This window comes from Marmota monax, unplaced genomic scaffold (assembly GCF_021218885.2).
Source record: "Marmota monax isolate L192 unplaced genomic scaffold, Marmota_monax_Labrador192_F-V1.1 WCK01_AAM20220418_F8-fsc00073, whole genome shotgun sequence".
Lineage (NCBI taxonomy): Eukaryota > Metazoa > Chordata > Mammalia > Rodentia > Sciuridae > Marmota > Marmota monax.
This window is the reverse complement of record NW_026692846.1, coordinates 339,321-361,842: the sequence shown is the minus strand read 5'-3', so window position 1 is coordinate 361,842 and position 22,522 is coordinate 339,321. Positions and strand designations below refer to the sequence as shown.

General features: G+C 47.7%; 1 protein-coding gene across 3 annotated transcripts in view; it reads right to left on the bottom strand.

The window, feature by feature from the left end:
• Window positions 1-22,522, bottom strand: part of Arhgap39 (Rho GTPase activating protein 39) — a 78,198-nt gene that overhangs the window by 43,788 nt on the left and 11,888 nt on the right. The window contains exon 1 of one of the 3 annotated variants that reach the window (XM_058580790.1): window positions 7,314-11,949. The exons of the other annotated variants lie outside the window; for them this stretch is intronic. The gene's annotated coding sequence lies outside the window, so the exon portion shown is untranslated. Of the gene's footprint in view, window positions 1-7,313; window positions 11,950-22,522 lie in introns of those variants that run through there. 3 annotated transcript variants of the gene reach the window in all.

Genomic DNA, 22,522 nt, shown 5'->3' with positions numbered 1-22,522 from the left:
AATGCGACTTTTATTTATTTATTTGTTTGCTTGCTTTTAGGAATGCTATTTTTAAACATATAATTCAAATTTTCCTAATTTCTTGAGAAAATAGGAGAACTTGAGTGGTTTCCACGTTTTAAAAGAGTAAAATGGCAGTGTTAGTGAAAATTGGAAACACTGCCAATTATTTGCCAGAGCCCAAAGCACTTCAGACCCACCCCTTCCACCTGCACCTTTCTTCCTTCAAGCCCGGCCCACAGCACTGGCAGTGGGGGCCAGATCACCTCCGCCTGTCCTTCTACATGGATCCCAGCATCCTTTCCAGACAGCACTCTGCAGTTGGGGCACCGGGCACTGGTGACCCCAAAATGCTACAGGCAATGTCAGTCCTCAAAATGTGCCCTGAGGTCTTGAGGGTGTTTGTCTTTGTATTCCCACACAAATTTCAGGAATAGCTTCTCAGTCTGCATCAGAGCCTGCTGGGTTCAGCTGGAAATTCAAGCAGTCTTCTGAGGCCATGCAGGGCCTCTTTCCCCAGCTAGCAAGGTCTGCTTCCTTCCAGCAATGTTCTGCAGTTTCTACACATACCTCGTAAATGCACTCCTCAGTCACGCTTTCCTTCCTGACTGCCTGCCTTCCTTCATCCCTTCTTTTCTTTAAGATGGGTTCTTGCTGTGTTGCTCAGGCTGATTTTGAACTGGGCTCAAGTGATCTTCCTGCCTCAGCTTTCTGAGTAGCTGGGACAACGGGCACCACTACCAGTCCTGGCACACCTGTGCTTCTTTTCTTTTGTGGTGCTGTGGATCTAACGCAGTCCTCACACATATTAGGCAAGTTCGCTACCACTGAGCTACATTCCCAGCCTTTCCATTGTTATGCCAAAAATCTAAAAACAACTTCCAGCTGTTTGCTTCTAGTACAGAAAGATGCTACTTATTTCTGCACTTTGGTGGTGTGTCCATAACTTGCAAAACTCACCAGTCTAGTTGCTGTTCTGTGGCTTCAACCAGTTTTCTGCATAGATGATCATGTCGGCAGAGAACCATGACAGTTTCACTTCTTCAAGCCCGGATCCTTCTCCTTGGTCCTGTTGTCTCACACTAGCAAGAACCTCCAGAACGATGCTGGATGGAACTGGTGAGGGTGGGCACTGGTAGTACTGGAGAAGCATCCAGTCCTCCCCACTGAGAATGTGAGTGCAGCTTCTCGTACATGCCTTTTGCCAGGTTCAGAGAGCTCCCTTGTGTTCCTGGTTTGTCAAGTTATTTATAAACTCAGGAAAGGCTGGTGGATTTTGGAAAATATTTTTCTCTACTGAAAATATTTTTCTCACATGATTTTCCTTTTCTAATTTGATAAGTTGAATTCCACAGATTAGTTTTCTTTTTTTTTTTTCCCCCATGGATTAGTTTTCTAACATCAAACCAACTGCACATTCCTTGGACAAAAACAGTCACGATGCAATTATCCTTTTCATATGTTCTTGGATTCAACTGGCAAAAAATTCTGTCAAGAATTTCTACGTCTGGGGCTTGGTAGAGGCTTGCCTAGCACATATGAGGCACAAGGTTCAATCCTCAGCATCACATACAAATAAATAAATAAAACAAAGGCATTGTGCCTGTCTACAACTAAAAAAATAAGTTTCTGAACCTGGTCTTTTTGTTCCTCTTGCAGTATCTCTGGTAGTGTCAGGACAACACTGGCATGATCAAATGGGTGAAGATGTATTCCCTCTTGTGGTTTTCTTGGGGACTTCCAAGAGTTTGTTTCTTTCCCAGGTGTGTGTTAGAGCGCAGTGAAGCCACCTAGGCATGCAGCGTTCTGTGTGGGAAGGCTTCTGGCCAGGAACCAATGTGCTCAACACACACAGGGCTGAGTTTTGTTGGTCTCAAAAAGATAGCTTTTGGCCTCAATATTTTGTCTGTATTTCTGCTTTGATTAATTTCCACTGTGATCTTTATTTCATTTCCCCCTGCTTCTTTTGGATTTAATTTATTCTCCTTTTCTAGTTTCTTAAGGTGAAAGTAGAATTAATATTTTACACCCTTCAAAAAAAAAAAATCCAGCTTAGGTATTAGGTCTTTAAAATCTTCCTCTGTGCTAGGTAAAGTGGTGCACACCTGTAATAGTGGCTCAGAAGGGTGAGGGAGGAGGATTGCAAGTTCAAAGTCAGCCTCAGCAACTTAGCAAGACCCCTGTCTCAAAATAAAAGAAAAAGAGTCTTCCTCTGCTCCAGCTCTGTCCTAGTAGTTTTGATGAGCTATGTCTTCGTCTTCATCTGATTCAAAAAACTTTTAGTTGCTTGACTTGTGAATTACACAGAAGTATGTCACTTAATAACTGCCAACTTTCCAGACATGTTTATTTCATTTTGGTACCAGGGATTGAAGTCAGGGGCACTCGACCACTGAGCCACATCCCACAACCCTATTTTGCATTTTATTTAGAGACAGGGTCTCACTGAGTTGCTTAACGCCTTGTTACTTCTGAGCCGTTTTTGAACTTGTGGTTCTCTTGCCTTAGCCTCCCCACCTTGCGTACGCCACAGCGCCCAGCTTGGTTTTTAATTTAATTCCATTTTTTGGTCTTTGAAACTTATTTTAAATGATTTGGAGTTAAGTTTATTAAGATACTTTATGGCCCAGGAAAAGCCTATTTTGGTGAATAGTCACTGGATATTCATATTGATATTCAACATTCATTTTGACAAGAATATTTACCCTCTTTCCCATCCATGTGCACTGGAAGAGTGTGCTGCTTGTTGTAGAGCACTGCAAAGCTGGTGACGTTGCCCTGGCTGACGGCAGCCGTGAGCATCCTCTCTGGTTCTTCCACAACTGGCAGGTATTGCCAGTCCCTCTGACAGAACTGTGGGCTTATTTATCCTTGCAGTTCTGCTGGGTTTTGCTTCACGGATTTGTATCTCTGCTAACCCCTTTATTGTTATGAAATATCTTTATCCTGGTAGTTTTCTTGGCTCTGAAATCAGTATATTGGATGCTGCTACAGTAATTCCAACACACTTTCCATCAGTGCTAGACCCATGCACCTTTTGTCCTTCTCTCACTTTAGCCTATTTAAGTCTTAAAAGTGGGTCAAATATCTGAGTGCTGATTTTCACATCATCTGACAGTCGGCTCTACTCCAGTGATGAGCCAGCTGCATTGGGGACTGGACTTAGACAAGGTCTAAGCCCAACACCTTGCTGTTGGTTTTCTGCCCTTCTTGTCTGCCTTCCTTTGGATTGTCATGTGGTTCACCTTTATCCTCACTGTTGACTTAGCAGGAATTCATTACTATCTTAGTAAACACCTCTGGGTTTGTGGTACTCATATCTATCATGGCCTTCAAGTCAAATAATATCACTTCAAATATAGGAGTCTATTATTTCTCCTCTCCTGGATTTTTTTTTCCTTCTGGTCCTATACTCTATTGCTACATGTTAAGCACCCCTCATTCTGCCACAATGCTATTCATCTTATTACAAGTCAAGCATCCCGCATTCACCTGCGGTCACCACCCCATGTCCTCTACTCCCATGTGCATAACTCACATCCACTTGGTCTCCTCTCGAGTCTGAGTTTTCCTGCTCTGCAAATGGGCCACTCCTGCCTCTGCAGGTGTGCCAGTGCCTCACCCCACCTTTACACGGGAGGCTTGTGCATGGCAATAGGCTTTTCTTTGGGGCTTTAGACACCAGTCTTCTTGTGCCTTATTTCTGACAGAAAGGTGTCATTGCCACATTTTCTCTCTTGGCCACGTGATGTCTTCTCTGCCTGCTCTCAAGCCAACTCTGTGACAGGTTCTAAGCAACTTGGTACAGATGCTGTGTGTTGCTTCTGCACTTTGGTGTTGAGACATCAGATCTGGGTTTAAACGTGTCTCCATCGAGCTTGGTGCTTTGGGCCTCCTCCTGACCTTCCGCACACAGCAGGCTCTGGACACCAGGGCAGCCCAGGGATGCTTGTTGTTTCCTCAGTGACTGTTCCGTGTGGATGGTGTCTCCACTCAACTTCAGGCTTGCTCCTCTTCCCTTCTACAATGTCTACTCTACCACCAACCCCACTAGGGTACTCCATGCTTGGACATTCTGGGTCTGGGTCTAGTTCCATCTGGTGTCTCTAGACACCTTCTTTGTCTATATGTGAGATGTCCAGTCTTCCTTCCAGAGGCCCTTGTCCAAATTATGACATCTATGTCAATTTTGATTAACTTTTCACTACAGCATGGGTCTATTTTCCTGAAAATACAATTTTGTTGGGTTCAAAGAAGGTAAAACTTGTCTCCCTGGATGGTTTTCTTTTTGCAGGGGAGATTTATCTGTTCTTCTTGCTTTTTTTGGGGGGGGGTCTTTTATTCATGTCAGCTGGCACTTATGGGTACTCATTTCACACGCTGGGTTGTACTCCAGGGTGACTTGGGGTTCTGCCCCAAGTGCTAGCTTGTTGGTTGGGAGCTCCTGTCACTATTGGGGCCCCTTCACAAACTACTGCCATTGTGGTGTTCTGTGTTTGTTTTGGCTCTTCCTGATTTTCTGCCTCTGCAAGATGTTCCAGGCTCATCTTGTACTTCCTGACCCCATCATTTCAGTCATTTCTCCAAGGACTGCTGGCTCCCTTTATTCAGGGATGGTATTAGAACCAACATCTGATTTCTAGGCATGTTTGTTCCAAGGACTGTTGCTTCTCAACTCTCTCAGCTCACACACAGGAGTCAGGCTTGCATGTGTTCACCCGAGTGCATGCACATATCCACAGCTATTTCTGCACACATCCACCTGTAGCTACATGCCACATGTGAATTCACAATGGCTCCAACTCTGACCCAGACGAATCCAGTCTCCTCCCCTTGGAGGCTGACCCCATTTTCAAGCTTCCTCCCCTTAAAGGCTGACCCTACACCCAAGGGAATTTTTACCAATTCAAGTTTAATACATAGTTTATTTTGCCAGGAAAATTTTCTCACATTTATAAACATTATTGCTATATCATATCTTACTGCACTGACAAAAAATGTTCAGAATGATGGTAAAATCAAAATAGTAAGCATTTTTGTTTTGTTCCCAATTTCAGTCAAAATGATTAAAGCCTAGCCTTTTAATTTCTTTTCACTTTATTCATTTTAGTCATTTATCTACTCATGCATAGCTTTCAAAATTACAGGCAGTAGTCTTAGCCTTTGGTTTCTCTCTAAACACAATTTGTTTTAAATTTAAGACATTATCAGAGTCTTAAATCTTCACACTCTCTTCTATAACCACAGCTTTCAGTTGTTCTGCCTCAAAGTTCAGTGTTTGCTTTCCTTACATACTGCACCTTTGACGAGGTTTTCCACAGGTTCTGCAGGCTCCCCCTGAAGCTTTCCTGCCATACCACACCCTCATGGCAACTTGGCTCCATGTGAATTCTGGGAATGACAATTTTCTCTCCCCTTCTCAGAACTGTAAGGCTCTGCTCTGCTGCCTTCTGGAGTAGACTGATGCTGTGAGCCAGGTGGATGGGTTTATAGGAAGAACATTTCCCAAATGCTCAGGAACACTGGTCTTTTTGTTCTTGTTGTTTTGTTTGTACTGGTTATTAAACCCAGGGGTGTGCTGCTACTAAGCTACATCCTCAGCCCTTTTTATTTTGGAAGAGGTCTTGCTAAGTGTCCAAGCTGGCTTCAAACTTAAATCCTCCTGCCTTAGCCTAGCTGGGATTACAGGTGTGTGCCACAGGCCCAGCACTGTTGGTCATTGTGCAGCCAGTTCTTCCAGGAGTAAAACCTGCCCTTCAATGTGCACTCAGCTTCCTTCACCCAGAGTGCTCCTGCTCTGGCATCCCTCACAACTGCTGGGAGCTACAGTCGCCCTGCTGGCCTTCCTGCTTCCATTCTTCTCCCCAGCAGCCTGGCCCCTTATTCCTGCTAAGGGGGCCTCATGCGGTAATGGCTTCACTGTTTGTTCTTCTGAGCTCTGCCAGCTCACTGTTTTGGAACTCTCTCTTCCCTATTCATGCAGTTTGAATTTTGTACTTAATACAGAGAAGGTTCCATTCTGCTTCCTGGGCTGCAACTTTGTTTATTCTTTTTCGGCTGTGCTCTTTCCCTTTACTCTTCCTCTCCTACCAGCGTCCACATGAGGGTGCCTGAGGCCTCTGGATCATCACGTTTTTTTTTCATTCTTTATTTTGTGGTGCTAGGGATGGAGCCTAGGCTTTGCGCATGCTAGGCAGGTACTCTCTCACTGAGCTGCACCAAACTCCTATACCTTTAAATAAGGAAAGGGAAGCGCCCTCAAACCGGGTATCATTCCAGATTGCTCCTCCACCAAACTTTCTTCCTGGTCTCTCTGGAGGCAAGTTTCTGGTCTTAGCAGGTTCTCTAGTTGTGGAGACAGGAGCCACAGCAGCTCTCTGGGCCCCACGCCATTCAGGGCCCTCAGGAGGCTAAGGCCTCTCCATGCTTTGAGTGGCTGCTCGGGCAGGCAGGCTGTACAAACCCCAAACCTCCCAAGCTGCACTGACCCCCAAGAAGCTTCTTTCCTAGTGGCTCACGTAAAGCCTAAGAAGGCATCCAGGGCCCTGCACTGGCCTGTGTCCCCATCTTGCCTCCTTGCGTAGGCCATCCCTTCTCTGTACTCTGGGGTGGGGAGGGGCAACCACACCCAGGGGCCCAAGCTCCTCAGACAGGGACTATCAGCCCACTTCAGAGGTTCAATGGAGTCAAGGGTCAGGAGAAGAGGCCTCTTCTTGGCCCATACACCAGGGGAGCCAAATCTAAGAAACTGCTAAGATGGGTACCTAGTAGCAGTTGAAGACTCCCCCTTTCTCTCCTTCCCCATTTCACCCTAGTTTGTTTGCTTATTTCTGTTTTGGTAACAGGAATTAAACCCATAGGAGCTTAAATAATGAGCCACAACCCCAGCCCTTTTTATTTTATTATTTGGGTCTAAGTTACTGAGGCTGGCTTTGAATTTGTGATCCTCCTGCCTCAGCCTCCAGAGCCTCTGTGATCACAGGTGTGAGCCAACACATCTGTCCCATCCCACCATATTAGGAGTCTGGATCTTGCTGAAAACAGGTAGAGCGCCTACTTGGGCCTGCCTCACTCACAGATGCTCAGCCTAGGCTACACACAGCTGCCCCTGAACCACAGGCCCGTCTGGTAGCAGGGCTCAGCAGCACAGAGCCCAGCCTAGGGCACACAAAACTGCCCCTGAACCACAGGCCCATCTGGTAGCAGGGCTCAGCAGCACTGAGCCCAAGTGCTCACCAGCACTGTGCTTTGCAACCCTTCTTGCTCAACGCCAGCCCAGTCCTGCGAGCCCAGTGCTGCGACCCCCAGCTCACCATGGCTGTTCTTCCCTGTCTGGCTGGCATCCTTGGCTGTAGCTGCTTCAAACCACTGTGGATGATATGTTGTTTCCTGCTCTTCATTTTTTGTTTGTTTCAGTGAGTTTCAAGGAGGAATTAGGAGGAACAAGTCTTTGCTCAGCTAGCATTTCCAGAGGCCGAAGTTCCACTCTTAAGATTGTCTACAAGCAGCTTTCCAAGTCCTGCACAATGAGCTGGTTCATGCCCTGAAAGCCTGACTGTGCACAGGGCACAATGGCCCATTCTCTCAGCCCCAAGCCTGTGACTGGCTCAGCACAGCGTAGGCTCAGAGAGCAGCTGGGCACTCCTGGTGTCCACTGCCTTGGGAGGCTGCTTTCTCCAGCCTCTCCCCTGGAGGGCCACACTGAGTCTAACTCTGGGATCCAGCAGGTTGGCAAGTTGTGAGATCAATACCGTAAGTAAGGACCTGCTTTGGAAACGCTTCTGGGAAGGAGAAAGGAAGATGTCCCACCAAACCTCACAGAGAAAAGAGTGTGGTTGGGAGCCACCTCATGGCAGTGTGTGAGAATTGTCACTGCCTAAACACCAGCTGAGCCTCTGGACTCAGCCTGCACCTGACAATTCCTGGAGATGGGCATCAGGACACAGACCCACCTCACGGCCCAAACCCTCCTCCTGCTAGGTGCCAATCCAAGTCTGGCCTGGGATCAGGGGAAGACCAAGGTCCTATGAAGGAGGGGAGCACCACACAGCACCATGTGGAACAGGGCATTGCTCTTGCTAAGTCTCTTCACAATCGACCATTTAAAAACCCTCCACAGAACAAGGTCTCTGTTCACTGCTGCAACTCCAGGCCAGGCGGCTGCTTAGTGAGTCCACATGGTTTTAGGATGAAGTGACTGCTTGATGTCTTCACAGAGGCACTTCCACATCATGATCCTGGTCTTCCTTCTCACCTGTCACTTGCTCCTGAGGATCAGGACATGCCTGCCCAGTGTCACTGAGTACCAGGACGGACACCTGAGGAGAGCAGGCCCCTCAGAGATCCAGGAGCCTGACTGGCTCACTTCACTCCTGATGGGCCATGTCAGAGCCCTGGGAAAGAAGGTTATCATCTGAAAAGTACGAATGCACTAAAAAGACAAAAAGGGGCAGGAACAGGAGCAAGATTATGTTTTACAATCTAACATAAGCTCCCATTTTATACTTTATTTGTGGTACTGGGAATTGAACCTAGGGGTGCTCTACTATTGAGCAAAAAGAGCAGCTAGAGTCACTAGCCTGAGCAATGTCAATACCACCGGCAGAAGCTAGGCTGCGGATATAGCTCAGTGCTAGAATATTTGCCCAATATGCATGAGGCCCCACATCCAATTCCCAGCACTGTAAAAGAAAGAAGACACCTGGCAGCTGGGGCCAGGCCTGTCCCAGGAAGGTGCAGAGCAGGCCTGTCCACTGACCACAGTGCCTGCATGGTCGTAGACACACAGGAGCAGGAAAGAAGCCACTCACACAGCAGCACCAGGCTCTCCTGCCATACCCCATAGCTGCTCCCCACCCCACTCATTCCTCGGTGCAGCTAGGCTCTGGTCATGAGTAGGCGAGAAGGTTCTTGGTTCCAACCTCCTACACAGAGTTCTGGAACAGAAGACACTCTGTGCCAGCCCCTGATGGGGTATGTTTGGAGAATGAGCCCCCGGAAACAGAAATCTGCTTCTGGGGCTGGCAGCACCTCAAGCAGACCACGTCCCTCGCCCATCTCTCCCGACACATGTCTAAGGCTGGCGGGCCATGTGTGAGCACATGTGCATGTGTGTACACATGTGTGCAAGCACAAGACTGTGGCACGTGTGTGAAGGAGCCTACCATCAAATGTGCTGTGCGCCTCTTAACCCTGACTTTGGTCCAGGCTGCTCCCGGCTGCCCTGGCACCTCCCAAACATCAATTCCTGCAATGTGGACACCAGGTACTGGTTTGATGGCGACTGTTAGGACAGGAAAGGAGCCCTGCCACTGACCAGCAGGAATCCCTGTAGTTTCATTCACTGGGGTGGCCCCTGTGCCCCAGGCTGGGCTGGGAAGTCAAAGGCCAAGACCATCTTTGTGGCCCTTCCCACTCTCCAGGGGAAAACCTGGGAAACTGAACAGCATCTGAAAATACCAGGGACAAGAGAGACCTGTGGAAGCTGGGGTCACTACCTGGCACCTTTCAAGGTGCCTGCCCAGAGCTCTGTGGGTTTGTCCTCCTTCCACACTGCCCTGGCTACTATCACAATGTGGCCCTGGGCCACCTGCCCTGTGGTACTACTGGAAGTCTTCCTGTGTTCAGGTAGCATCCCAGATCGCATCTGCACATCCTCTCTGAACTGTCCATGTGTCCAAGGAGGGCCACATCCAGAGGTCTTCCTAGTGAGCCTCTCCACACACATCAACAGAAATCTACAGTTGTTTCTATGGCCCCAGGACTTGCAGTCAACAGATTCTCAGACCAAAGTTCTCCGACTCCCAGAAGCAGGAAGAATAATACAGTCCTCCCCAGGGAGGACACTTGGAGAAAAGCACTAAGGAAAGAGACAGGAGTGAGGAGTCCAAGGTCAGCCAAAACAGGGAGAGAAAAGCCCTCTCTGGGCATGAGCAATGGCAAGCTTCCTGCTGCAGGCCCGGCTGCTAGAGGTTCTTGAGCACATTGACCAACAGGAGCTGAGCGCTCATTTCTAGTTTTCATAAGAGATAAAACAACCACTGTTTTAGGCAAAAACATGGCAGGGCCAGTTCAGTGGGTGGCCCAGTGTGCTGGTGTGTTTCTCAGAAGTCCTGAGCAAGGACCACTTGGTCAGGAAGACTGAAAGGTAATAATGTATGACACAATGTTAAGGGCCAGCATGAAAAAACACTTATCCTACAGAACTCAGGGGAATCCTGCTGCCCCCGAGGGAATCGCTTCAGAAAACTGCTGGTGAACTTGAGAAGCGTGTTCCTTCAGAAGATGCACCTGCCAGAGCCTCTTCCCTAAAGTCTTCAGGCTAGTACAACGTTGAATCCCAGCAAGAGGCAGAGGCTGGGGAGACTCCCAGAGCTGCCAGTCTTCTGCAACTACTGACTGGGAGGAATGAGAAAGGCCTCTCTGTGCCCAGGGATGTTTCCTCCAGGAGAGAAGTCAGCCCTGGCCGGGAGCCATGCTTCAATGTCAGCCTGGAAGTCAACGTTTTTGAAGAAAACCTTGCCTTATATCAGAATGATGAACTGCATGGTTTCAACCCACCCTCTGATGACAAATAGACGAGAACTGCTGCTGAGGCAAGACAGAGGGCCCGAAGACAGATGCAGGAGAAAGGAGAGAGAAGGAGACTTGTGAGGCCCTAAAAGCCCATGATTGACTGACTTCACAGACTAGTATTTTCCTCTGGGCCTGTCACTCCCATATTCTTGAAAAATCTACAAACCTTATAAAGCTTATAAAAGCTGCCTATTTTGATTAAAGTTTAAGTACACTGATGGTCTACAAAACTACATGTTCAAAGGGATATGCATTTTAAGAAACCTGTAATGTAGGCACATTCCACCATCTAGATGGGGGACTATGTCAAACTCCAGACCCTGAGAGCATGTGACACTGTAGCATTTGGGATCCAGAAGCAGGAATGCCATGCCATTCCTCAAAGCTCCCTGTAAAAGAGGAGCCCAAGACCCTGAAAGCCGATCTCCCCCTCTCACATGCATACTCCCTCTTGCTAAGTGCACACACTGTCCCACTGCTTTCTTTCACTGAACTCTAATGTGCCCAAAATTATTTTCTGTAAGAAGTCAAGAGCCTACCCAGGCCAAGTTAGGTCCCTCTCTCCCCTTTGGGGAACCTCCTTGGATGCTCCTCCAGTGACACAGAAAATCCACTGATAAGTTACCAAGAATGTTCAGAACTCAAGAGAGCAAAGATTAAGGAAAACAGGAACCTGGAGAAAGGGAGGGACCAGAGTGTGGCCTCTGAGGGCCTGGACCAGCAGCTGACCTTGAGCTGTGTTTACAGATTGCATGAAAGCAGGGGAAAAAGAAATCCACAGAGGAACCCGCAGAAGCCAGACCTCAGAGGGTCTATGGTGGGCTGGAAGGAGAGCCACATCCCGCCCTCAAGACTCCTGAAAGTCAGGTAGGTGAACACGGTGACGGCTGGAGCTCAGACAGGCAGGACCTGCCATGGGACGCACATAGCCGGGCACAAAGGTTCTAAAGCCTCAGGTATTTAAGGAGGGCAAAAATGTAGATGAATTTTAGATTTTGATAAATGGGTTCTGCATGTTAAAACATCCACTTGTAACCATACTGGAGATGAGTGAGTAAATTCTAATACACAACAGAAATAAAATAAACAAAAAATAACTGAGAGGCCAAAAAAGGAAAGCGAACTGTCCCCAAAATGACAGGACAGTACAAAGTAAGATAGCAAAAATAAATTCAAGGGGCCAGGGTTGTGGCTCAGTGGTAGAGCACTTGCCTGGCATGTGTGAGACCCTGGGTTTGATTCTCAGCACCACAAATAAATAAACAAATAATCCACTGACAACTACCTACCTAAATAAATTCAAGCACAGTATTACAATCATAATAAATATAAATGGACCAGGGGGGTCTGGTAAAGACAGAGGCTGTCAGGCGAGACCTTCAAAGATCCAGATGCATGGGGGCAGGAAAGATGGTGGAATCATTTACCCCAGGTACATGTATGACTGCACATGGGGTATGACGCTACATCGTGTACAGCCAGAGAAATGAAAAGTTGTGCTGCAATTGTATACAATGAATCAAAATGCATTCTACTGTCTTATATACCTAATTAAAATAAATAAAATGACTAATAAAAAAAGAGAAAAGATCCAGATGCAGTCATGTGCCGCACAACACCCAGAACAGCAGTCCCACAGGACTGGGTGACTCTGTAGCCATCCACCCCATCAAGGCTCACTCTTTTTTCTTTCTTTTTTAAAAATGTTATTGCATTTTTTTATACCTTTATCTAATTAATTAATTTTTTTATGTGGTGCTGAGGATCGAACCTCATGTACTAGTCAAGTGCTCTACCACTGAGCCACAACCCTGCCCCTAGGTTCACTCTTAATGTCCACACAACAAGGTTACTTCACGGAAAACTTCTCAGAACGTCCCCCTCCTTAAATGATGCAAGACTTTGTGTTCTTAGAGGAGACACATCTGAAATGCAGGGCATGAACTGGGCATGGTGGTGCACACCTGTAATCCCGGCTGCTCAGGACTTTGAGCCAGGAGGATCACAAGTTCAAAGCCAGGCTCAGCAATTTAGCAAGGCCCTTGGCAACTTAATGAGATCCTGTCTCAACATAAAAAACAAAAGGGGTTAGGATGTGGCTCACTGGCAGAGTGCCCCTGGGTTCCATCCCCACCAAAAATAAACAGTGGTGCTCAGGTCATAGTGCAGTGGTAGACAATTTGCCTAGCATACGTAAAGCACTATGTTTGATTCTCAACATTGCATATAAATAAATAAAATAAAGATTCATTGATAACTAAAAACAAAACAAATAAAATTTTAAAAATAATAACACATAAAGGCATGAAATTCAGAAAGCCAGAAATGGAACTGCTGTGTGGCTCCCTCAGTGCTGACAGAAGGCTTCAGCAACACAGTGGATGGGTGCCTCTGGACCTGGTGCACAGCGTCACAGCACAGAAGGCAACGTGGACAGAGGAGGAGGCATGGGAGAGTTAACGTGTGCTGTTGCAGGGAGACAACACACTCAGCCAGACTTTCTCTGGTGGGCATGCAGAATACTGCATCAGAGGGAGGAAATACTGATTCCTTCAACTGCCCATGGGAAATTTCTGAAACTGTGCAACTGACCACACCCCAAAGCACGAAGCTCTCAACAAATGTCAAAGGGCTGAAGCCACCCCTCAGCCAGGCTCCCCACCCAAGTGCCTGAGTCAGTCTCGGGGACAAAGAATGAACCAGGCAAGTGGGCAGACAGGACAGACAAAACACTTCCCAATACATGGACTGACAGCAATGAGAGGACCAGGGCCCTAAATAAGAAACCTGCTGTCATGAGAATATTGCCAAATGGGAAAGGAAGACGGGCAGTACCAGGCAAGAAACAGCAGCAGTCTCGGGTGAACCAAGCAGCTTTGGTCCCAACAAAGGCATAAAGCAGCTGGGCACAATGGCACAGCTTGGGAGGCTGAGGCAGGAGGATCAGGAGTTCAAAGCCAGCCTCAGCAAAAGCAAGGCCCTAAGCAACTCAGTGAGACCCTGTCTCTAAATAAAACACAAAATAGGGCTGGGGATGTGGCTCAGTGGTTGAGTGGCCCTGAGTTCAATTCCCGGTGCCCCAGCCCGCCTCCCCCTCCCCCCAAAAAAGGCATAAGGCAGCTCTCAGATCTGAGGAGCCCTGAGAGTTGATGGAACACCCTATCTGCAGGAACCACCTCCCACTGAAGGGCAGCTGCCAGCTCAGAGGAAGGTTACCTTCCCTTCCATCCTAAATAAACCTGTAGGTATTGCATCCTCCAAAATCCACATGCTAGAACCTAAACCCAACATGATGGTGTGCAAAGGTGGGCCCTGGTTAAGTCCCACCGTCCACATACTCTGCCACCCGAGGACACGGAAGGCAGCACGGAGGACAGGGCCAACACTGTGGACTTCTAGCTCCCAGACTGTGAGGGACACCTACTGTACTCCTGTCACTGGGGCTGAAGTCTTTGTTGCAGAAACAGGGATGGACCCACACCCCTTCCTACCTGTCTTTCTGCAGGGCATCTTCCTGATCCCGTTCCTGCTCTCCTGCCTTTCACAGCACCCTGCTCACTTCATGGGCGGACAGGCTCTCACCCTGAGGACTCTCCTGTGACTTCTGACATTCATCTCCCTGCACAGTCCACCTCTGGGAAGTGAGCCAGTCTGTCCTGTTGGAAGCTGGGTTTCACATCTCTGAGATGCGGTGTGTCTGGTCCTTGCAGTGTGGCTATACCGTCTCTTGGGCCCACTGGTTAAGACCTCTGTTTCTTTCTGGGATGATTGCAGAACCCAGTACAGAGAGAAAGGCCTGGCTGCCAGGGTTCTGGGCACAGGATTCCACCCCTCAACTGGACCAGAGACCACTACCAATACCTCCCTTTTCCCTGGAACCTGTCTCTAGAGAAAAAATTCACATGGGGGACAGCTGTCAGCACAAGGATGCCAGGGAGAGGATTCAGACTTCCAATCACTGACAGCCTTTGACCAACCCTGTCTTCTAGCCTCCACTTTGGGGAACAAAAACCACTGATCTGGAGCCCTGGATGGTGCCCTGAGTTGTGCAAGCTGGCTCTTGTCCTTCCCCTGCAGGATTCTGCCTCCTGGGCATCTGGCCTCCAGAGACCTGATGCTGTTCCATCGATATCCAACCCCGTCATCTTTTCTAAAATGCCTGCAGCCATGGCTGGCCCTGGCCCAGGCCTCTTCTGGCTGCAGCAACCCACCACACTCTACCACAATCTCAGCACTCACTTGTGCTTGCACTGCCTCTGTCTGGCAGCCTGAGCATATACAGGGGCTACAAGTTCCAGTGAGAGCACAGACTTGTCCCCTCAAAGCCAGCAAAGTGAGGCATCTGGGCATATGGTACAGCAGAGCCCAGCCTAGGCCCAGGTCCACAGCCATGTCTCCCACTCTCATGTACACCAGAGAATTTTGGTGGCGGGTACCTCTGTCTCTCATAGACAGCTGGCTGGACCACTGCCCTCCATCCAGACATGCTCTACAGAGGACCATCTCCTCAGGGGGAACCCGGGTGCTGGATGAGGACCCCGGTGCTGGGCTACATGTGGGAAGGCCACATGACAGCCCAGATAGTCAGTGCTGAGCCCAGGCCTGTGTGGCAGGGCCTCAGGAGCTGAAAGAAGAGCCACTGATGCCTGTGTAACTCTTGGGCATATTTCTCACAAATCTAATCCCAAGTATTAGAAATTCAAAGAGAAAAGAAAGAAGCAACAATACTCTACTCTGGCAATCATGTTTCCTAATCACAATATTTTTTACTTCCTTTTTTAATATACCTTTGTTTTATTTATTTATTTTTATGTGTTGTTGAGGATCAAACCCAGTGCTTACACATGCTAGGCAAGCACCCTACTACTGAGCTATAACCCCAGCCCCTTTGCTTACTTTTCATTTAAGATGTGAGCTATATATCCAACCCAGGAAGTTCTTCATGAAGCTTAGCATTTCAAAAACCAGTCACTTCTGATTTGAAGCTTAAAAGCATTTTAGTGAACTATCAATATCATCAAGTTCATGTTCAAATCATGCTTTGGTTAGAGTACTGCTTCATACCATGAAATATTACAACAGAAAAATCAGAATCATTGAGTTTTAAATTGAATCTGGAATCGGCACACAACAGAAGCAGCTGCTTCTCCACATGAAATGGAAAGAAGGTACATGAGCACGCATACTGCATGCCTCCGTTGTGCTGAGAGGATTCTAAGGGAAGAAGCCAGAGAAGGGAAAGCAAAATATCTCATCCAACTGACGGAGAGAAGAAACAAAACATGACATGCCTTGGGCCAGAGCAGCCCAAGCACAAGTCTATCTGGGACTCATGCTCAGGGGCGGCCTTACAAATATGCTGTGATCTAGCTCAGGAGCAGTCTGGTCACCAGGAATGTGCACTAGCCCAGGCAGCAGTCACTTGTGTCTTGCCTTAAGAGAACATGCAGCTTCCTCTACACTGCCCAGGACTGTGTCCTCCTCCAGGAGGCCAGACCCTTTCCCACAGGTCTGCCACTGCCTTGGAACCTGGTCCTGGAGGCACCACAGGCCCCAGCAAACTACACTGGACTAGTACTCTTACCAGCTCATCCCTCACATGCAGCCCAGCCCAGCTCTGCTGCCTCCCACAGCCCCCTCAGCTGGCTCTCCCCAGCATAACCACCAGGGAGAGACCCCAACATGGTCACAGGGCTATCCATCACTCTTGATCTGTTATCTGTCCTAAACGCCACAGCATTTGGAAAGCTAACTCAATTCTCAGGATCATTTTTCTTACCTTCATTCTTGTGCAATATTAAAAAACAGGCAGGTGTGAAGTCAGCACAATAACTCTCAGCTGCCTCTAGTAGTTCCTGCCCACCTTCACCTTCAGTGGCAGATTCACCTTTCAAAGTTCAACTTGATTTTTTTTTTTCTTTTTTTGAGGGGCTGGAGCTTGGACCCAATGCCTCAGGCATACTAGGCCAGTGTTGTACCACTGAGTCGCATCCCCAGCCCTTAAAAGTTCAGCTTCAGGCTGGGCTGTAGCTCTGGGGTTGAGCGCTTGCCTCGCATGTGTGAAGCACTGGGTTCGATCCTTAGCACCACATAGATAGATAGATAGACAGACAGATAGAAGTTCAACTTCATTAGAGAGCCAGAGCTCCTTGTGGAAATGTAACGGCTGCCCTTGTTGCTACTCTAAGACTATTCTATGCAGACTCTGGTTTGTCAGATTCTGGTCCCAAATCAATTGTCCTAGTACCTGATACAACAGGGTGAGCATAGGCCTGGGGTGAACATGCATCATTAGCACTGCCCCATGGCACCAGCCATGGGGTCAAGGAGCCATCCCTACCTACTTTAACAGCTAAGGGTTGCTGTGGGTGCCAGTAGAGCTAAGCAAAGCCCTGTGGCTGGCGATTACCAGCTAAGTACACTCATACCCGTAACATCTGAGCACAAGGCCCAAAACTCAAGGAAGGACCAGGAGCTCACCCTGCCAGTGAAACCTACCCATCCTATGGTGTTGTCTTGGCTCAACCTCTCCCAGAGTCCTTCCCTGGAATGCACACAGACTTGTCACCTCTGAACTTTCACCGAATCCTGATTTTTGGTGACAATGCCACCAAGGTTGATGGCGCTGTGTGAGCAGCCCAGAAAACCTGCCAGGTAGCTGTGGCCCAGGAGCTCTACAGAGTACCCCAGACAACACAAGAGCCATCAGACAGCTCCACTGTCATGGGCAGAGTACTGGGAAGGCAGACTCCACGGTGCACTGCCAGGAGTCTTTCAGATATTGGAACAAATGAGTTTAATTGGTTCCTTTTGGATGGTGTAATAACTGCCAGTATTCAACTGTTTGTACAGTTTGCTAGTAGAATACTTTCAAAATTTGTAGCTTCAAGTGCAGTAATCATAAAAGTATGAGTCTGCAGTGTAGCATGAACTGACTCCCCTGCAGAGCCTCTGGGAAGCAACTACTGCTGCTCCCACTGCCACAAGGGCCCAAAGGCCACCGGCTTCACTTTCTGGCATAATTAAAAAGGGCGGTATTTCAGGCAAGTTGAAAAGACCATCATGGCTTCAATAGTCAGCTCTGGGAGGCTGTGCTGCAGTAAGAACCATGTTAATGGCCCTCAAAGCAGGAGCAGTGACACTGGTGATTCAGTTGAGCCAAACAGAAGTTGTAAAATGCTTCCTTTAAGTGAAAAGGTCAAAGTTCACAACATGAGGAAAGAGAGAAAACTGAGTGCTGAGTTGGCTAACAGCTATAGTACAAACAAATCTACCCAAGGAATTGTGGTGAAGGAAAAAGAAAGTCATGCTAGTTTTGCTGGTGCACCTCAAACTATAAAGGCATGGCCACAGTGAATGACACAAGCTAGTTAGAGGGACGATACTAGACTATGTATGTAGGTATAAGAGAAAACATAGCATATAGATGAGGCGCGGTGCTATCTGCGTTTTCAGCATCTCTGGGGGACTTGGACAGTATCCTCACGGAACAAGGGGATAACTGTAAGCTATAATTTCACCACCTATGGATTCAAATCTCTTACCAGTTCTATAATATTCTGAAGCTGACAGATCTTCAAATATTACCTCTTTTCCATTCTATTTTTCCCTTCTGGGGCTGAAATCAAATGTATCTTAAAGTCGTACATCCAATCTTCCTCATTTCAACCAACTTCACTGTCATTTTCCCATCTTATCAACCATCTTTGCTGTGTTCTTGACAAATGTCTTCTAGTCTCTCAACCATGAGCACCTGGACACTAAGCCTATTGGTGGAACTTTGTTTTCTGCAGTACTGGGTGGAACCCAGGGCCTTGCGTGTACTAAGGATCGTGTTCTACCACTGAGTATACTCCAGCCTTATTGGTGGGAAGTTTTTATAAGTTTCAACTATTGTTTGTCGGGAGCTGCCCTGGATGCAAACACCCTTAAGTCCTGAAATACCAGCTTCTGACCAATTGTTGCCTTAGTCTGTCATGGCAGTGCACGTAGCAGTGACTTGGGCACTGCCCAGCTCTGATAATGAGGCATGGCTCCAGGTGTAGGTGTCACCAGCAGGGGCTGAGTTACACTCAACTGTTCCTTTGAAATCCTACCCCTTGCCTCATTTGAATGGCTTCTTCCCAATAAAAGGGTTCAGCACGTGCTCCTCACTCTCTTTCCATGGACCCCTAAGGTCAGAGGAGCCGTCACAAGACCCAAAGAAAAAGGTATTTCTCTGTCTCTGTGTGATTATTTTGTGCAGCCCAGATCACCTGAAGTGACCTTGAGTGTTCAGTCATGGGACGCAACAACTGTTTGTTTCTAGAGGTTCTCCAAGATCATCTCAAACCTTCTTGATCACTCTTGTTAACACCTTGTCTTCTGTTTACCTTTGTGGTTTTTACATCCCTTGTACCTCCCATGTTTGTGACTTTGTTGGGGGGGTGGGGTGGTAGGGGGTGGTACTGGGGATTGAACCTAGGAGCACTCTTCCACTGAGCCACATTCCCAGTCCCAGCACATCTCACTAAGTTGATTTAGGGCCTCACTAAGTTGCTGAGGCTGGCCTCCAACTTGTAACCCTCCTGCCTCAGCCTCCCCAGCCACTGGGAACACAGGCGTGTGCCACTCCACCACACCCAGCTTGATGCTGAAGAATTCTGATGGTTCTGCAGCACAGGTGGAACCCATCATCTGCTTCCCTCAGTGCCAGCACATGATCTGGCTTCCTCAGATACGCTAAGTGAACTGCCACTCTCTTGTCTGCATTCTAGCTTCCAGAACTCCATCACTCTTGTCTCTTCTCCCACTTTGACCATCCCATGTGAAGTTTTAAAATATCAGTTTAGCATTCATTTAGCAGTTTTTGGGAGAGAAAGCATTTGCCTGTGTCCAGTCAGAAACCCTTACCTGGAGCCAATGTGCTTTCTTTAAAAATTACCCACAGCAGGGCTGGGGATGTGGCTCTCCCAAGACCACTGCCCTTCTCAGGCACTCCCAGAGCACCACTCCACCCTGATTGGTAGGACAGGCCAGGTGGCCGGTGTGGAGACAGCACCCCTCAAAATGCTGCTGCAACCAGCCACCTTTTTGCTTCAGACATCAACAATTTCCATGTGGCTGGCTGTTTCCATCAAGCCTGAGGAGATGGGCAGAAACACTGGGGTGCCCTCACTCTTCATCTGTACTGACTTGCTGTTTGTCTTTCTCATATTTTTTATGTTATATTTTATTTAGAAACAGGGTCTCACTGAGTTGCTTAGGGCCTTGCTAAGTTGCTCAGGCTGGCTTTGAACTCGCGATCCTCCTGCCTCAGCCTCCTGACTCGCTGGATTACAGGCGTGCACCACAGTACCCATCTCGTCTTTAAGTGAGGTTACTGAGTATCAGATGGAGGCAGGGGCTCTGAAGACTCCTTCCTAACCCAGCAGGGAAGCCAGTTCCCAGACCAAGATGCCTGTGTGTGGGCACCCCTCTGGGAGCAGCTTTTCAAACATGACCCAAAGGGTTAGTCTCCATCACAGGGTCACAGGCACAAAACTACACAGACTGCTGAGCTTTAAGCACAGTATCTGGCCTTATGGGGGCAGAGATTTTGGGGGGAGGAACCACAGCTACTCCTTCCCTTGCCATGGCTTACGTCCCTTATGAGCTCATCCTGGACTGAAATATTGTTAAGTGGGAAATGCACTGAGTGCATCTGAAAGCACATCTGCCTGGATACTATCTGAGGCCACTGGCAAGTCCAAGTCTGCTAAGGAAGACCACCAGGACCTGGTCCCCTGCTGCTTATACTCAGTCTTCATAGGGCTTTTCCAAAAGTAGAGTCCAAGATTCAGGAGGCTGAGACAGAAGGATTCCAGGTTTGAGGCCAGCCTCAGCAATTCAGCGAGGCCCTAAGCAATTTGGCAAGACTCTGTCTTGAAATAAAAAATAAAAAGGCATGGGGATGTAGCTCAGTGGTTAAGCACCTCTGGGATCAATTCCCAGAACCAAAAAGAAAAAAGCAGAGCCCAAGATGAGAGCCAAGGTTCTGGGTTTGTGCTTGGAAGGTGAACCAGAGACAAGCTGACTTGGGATTCACCCCAGATCCTGCCACAGACAGCTGGCCTTACAGGGACCCAAGGCATACAGGCATCAAGCATGTGTCCTCAGGCAGGGAAATAGGTGCATCAAGCACAGTCACATCCTGCTGGCAACCCCACAGGCACACATCACATGGTCACCACCGCAGCCTTCATGGAGGATGGCACAAGCCTCCTCACTGTTGGTTCACAGCATCTGTACACCTAACCCCAAAGGCACAGAACACCCTCAGAGACACCCTGCCTACAAAACTTGCAGGACAGGGCTGTACCGTCTGAAGCTGCTAAATTTGTGGTGACTTGTTATGGAGGCAATAGAAAATTGACACAATGGGCTGGGGTTGTAGCTCAGTAGTAGAGCGCTTGCCTAGCATGCATGAGGCACTGGGTTCGATCCTCAGCACCATATAAAAATAAAATAAAGATATTGTGTCCATCTAAAAAATAAATATTAAAAAAAAAAGAAAACCCACACAAATGACTTCCTCCTTCCTTGAAAGCTTATGCTATCAGTTATTCCTTGCCTCTCCCTTCCTGTCAGCATTTAAAAACATTCCTGTCTCCTCCATCTTAAAGACATTAATCCAGACAGGGCTCCCTCACCCTCTGCCCAGGTGTCCCTGTCGCCACCACAGGATCCCACCTCACCTTTCACTGATGCTGCGACCCTACACTAGTGAGCATAACCCTGCACTGCTGACATCACCAGCAACTTCCATGTTGCTAAACCGACTACAGAAACTGGCTCTCAGTATTCTGAAGGGCCAAGACTTCTCATATGCAACACCCAAGGCAGATGTGACAGAGGGTGTAATAGATAAAATAAACTTTACCAAAACTCAAAACTTTTGTGCCTTAAAGTGTACCACTAAGAAAACAAAAAACCTGGGAGTCTGAGGCAAGAAAAGTGCAAGCTCAAGGCCAGTATCAGCAACACTCAGTGTCAAAAATTAAAAATAAAAAGACCCAGGGATGTGGCTCAGTGGTTAAGCACCCCTGAGTTCAATCCCTGGTACAAAGAAAGAAAGAAAATGACAAGAAGACAGATGCAATGGTGCAGCCTGTAAACCCTGCTACTTAAGAGGCTGAGGCAGGAGGATCACAAGCTCAAAGCCAGTCTGGACAACTTAGCACGACCCTGTCAAAATAAAAAGGGCTGAATATGTAGCTCAGAGGTAGAATCCCTGGATAATCCCCAGTACCATGAAAAAAAAAAAAAAAAAGAGAGAGAGAGAGAGGAGAGGAAAGGAAATTAAGGGAAAAAAAAATAAGCCACAGACAGGAAAAAAAAAAAATTGTACAAATCATGCATCTGACAAAGAACTTGCATTTACAACTATAAAAAACTGTTACAGGGCTGGGGATGTGGCTCAAGTGGTAGTGCGCTCGCCTGGCATGCGTAGGGTGCTGGGTTTGATCCTCAGCACCACATAAAAATAAAAAAAATAAAAATAAAAAATAAAAGATGTTGTGTCCACCGAAAACTAAAAAATACATAAAAAAAAAAAAAACTGTTACAACTCAATAACAAGAAAAAAAAAGAAACCCTTTTAAAGACTGAGTAAAGGATCTCAACTGACATCTCTCCAAAGAAAATACATGAATGAACAACAGGCGAATGAAAAGATGCTCAATATCACTGATCATCAGGAAACTCCAAGTCAAACCCACACCCAGACACCCACCCCTCACACCCACTAAGAGGGCTGGAATCCCAAATCAGGTGAGCACTGCTGGGGTGGGGGAACGGATGCTGGGACCTGCTGTGAAAGCAAGATGGGGCAGCAGTTCAGTGGTTTCTTCAGAGGTTAGACAGGCATTTTCCATTCGGCTTGCAGTTCTACTCCTTGGAATCTACCCAAGAGAAATGAGAAGAGAAA